The following is a 2,186-nucleotide window of genomic DNA, read 5'->3' as shown; positions in this document are numbered from 1 at the left end:
ACAATATCAAAAATCAGTTACAATAGCGCGAATCAAAGGCAAATAAATTACTTCATAACAGCGACGCCTCGTCCATCAACTCCACATATTTAACATACATATCGTTAGCTTAGGGTGAAAAGTTGCTAAGTCCATCTTTTATGAAACCCTACATTTCGATACAGAAAACAAGGGAAATTATTCCAGAAGAGAGAGAATTTCCAAAAGACCGAATTAATTATTTTAGTTCTGTTCACTTCTATTAAAACAATACTTCCCTAGTCCATAGAAAGAAAGAAAATCCGATAAATTAAAATAGTAGCCAAAATTTTGATTAACGTCTGATTTTGATTTTTGGTCTGCTNGTATCGCATTTTCTAAAAATTTCGAACTTCGAAACTCCTTACATATGTATGCAGTGACACAAATTTATTCATATGCACATCTGATAATATGTCCATACTTCGTATTTATAATTTACCGCTTATTTAATTGAAATGCTTTTGTATTTAATATTATTTGTATTTTTCTTTTAGATATGGTTAACCAAAAATATTAGGCGCATCCAACAACAATATCAAAAATCAGTTACAATAGCGCGAATCAAAGGCAAATAAATTGCTTCATAACAGCGACGCCTCGTCCATCAACTCCACATATTTAACATACATATCGTTAGCTTAGGGTGAAAAGTTGCTAAGTCCATTAATTATTTTAGTTCTGTTCACTTCTATGCAGTAAAACAAATACTTCCCTAGTCCATAGAAAGAAAGAAAATCCGATAAATTCAAAATAGTAGCCAAAATTTTGATTAACGTCTGATTTTGATTTTTGGTCTGCCCCTTCGTATGTTCGTTATGTTTTGCTTTGAAAACGAAAAAATGATTGTATCGAAGTTTTGCAAAATATTTGAAGAAGATGAGTTTAAGAAGTTTTTCTTCTTTTCTGTAAAGTTTGAAAAAAAAAACTGGAGCTAACAAATTTTGACTCTAAGCTGACTATATATGTATTAAAACAATATCAGCAAAATGCATAAAAAACACACAGCTGCAGCAACAACAACAACAACAACAACAAAGATAAATTAAAATAAAACATACACATAAACATACATACATACTTTACACTTTATTTAACATGTGTATACCTTGAATGTATTTATGTGATTTGCAAACAAACTTCCTTTCTTTTTCGCTATTTGTTTTTAGTTTTTAAAGTATGTACTACATAAAAAGAAGAAAATATTGTGCTATAAATAAAAAAAATTAGAATTAGTCATTTAGGTTTATTATTGAGGCGATAAAAAGCAAAAAAAATTTTGAGGTAGCAGACAAAATGCATGGAAGGGCATGTAAGTTTGAAAAATTAATTGCTACTGATTTGATCGAAGCTTCCGAAATAGCACGATTTTTTCTAAAGTAGCGCTCCAATGTGCTCAGTTGCAGTTTGCCTTGTGGATCTTCAAAATTTCCTGCACCCAGCAACTAAAGTATTCCAAATAAAATTTTCCTAGCTTTTTATTCACTGANCAGCAACAACAACAACAACAACAACAACAACAACAACAACAAAGATAAATTAAAATAAAACATACACATAAACATACATACATACTGTACACTTTATTTAACATGTGTATACCTTGAATGTATTTATGTGATTTGCAAACAAACTTCCTTTCTTTTTCGCTATTTGCTTTTAGTTTTTAAAGTATGTACTACATAAAAAGAAGAAAATATTGTGCTATAAATAAAAAAATTTAGAATTAGTCATTTAGGTTTATTATTGAGGCGATAAAAAGCAAAAATATTTTGAGGTAGCAGACAAAATGCATGGAAGTGCATGTAAGTTTGAAAAATTAATTGCTACTGATTTGATCGAAGCTTCCGAAATAGCACGATTTTTTCTAAAGTAGCGCTCCAATGCGCTCAGTTGCAGTTTGCCTTGTGGATCTTCAAAATTTCCTGCACCCAGCAACTAAAGTATTCCAAATAAAATTTTCCTAGCTTTTTATTCACTGATTCTGCTCACCGTACACATTTATATTTTTTGTACTATTTACATATTTAGCATCTTTGACTTAATTTATCTGTATGTAGTATTAATATTCGAAAATTGGCGTATAAAAATTGGAAATATACATATACACATTTATTTATTCTTTATATTATGTTCACACATATGCTTGTAAGTAATGCATTACATAG

General features: G+C 29.7%; 1 long non-coding RNA gene across 1 annotated transcript; it reads left to right on the top strand.

The window, feature by feature from the left end:
- The first annotated feature begins 6 nt into the window (after nucleotides 1–6).
- LOC108379972 (uncharacterized) lies at nucleotides 7–741 on the top strand. Its single transcript, XR_001849521.1, has 2 exons — nucleotides 7–230; nucleotides 698–741. It is a non-coding gene; the product is annotated as an uncharacterized LOC108379972 (long non-coding RNA).
- Nucleotides 742–2,186: the final 1,445 nt, after the last annotated feature.

The sequence above is a fragment of the Rhagoletis zephyria genome, unplaced genomic scaffold (assembly GCF_001687245.7).
Source record: "Rhagoletis zephyria isolate East Lansing unplaced genomic scaffold, Rhagoletis_zephyria_1.1 Rzeph_scaffold_17876, whole genome shotgun sequence".
In the NCBI taxonomy this organism is placed as follows: domain Eukaryota; kingdom Metazoa; phylum Arthropoda; class Insecta; order Diptera; family Tephritidae; genus Rhagoletis; species Rhagoletis zephyria.
Note: the sequence above shows the minus strand (reverse complement) of the source record. Positions and strands in the feature narration are given on the sequence as shown.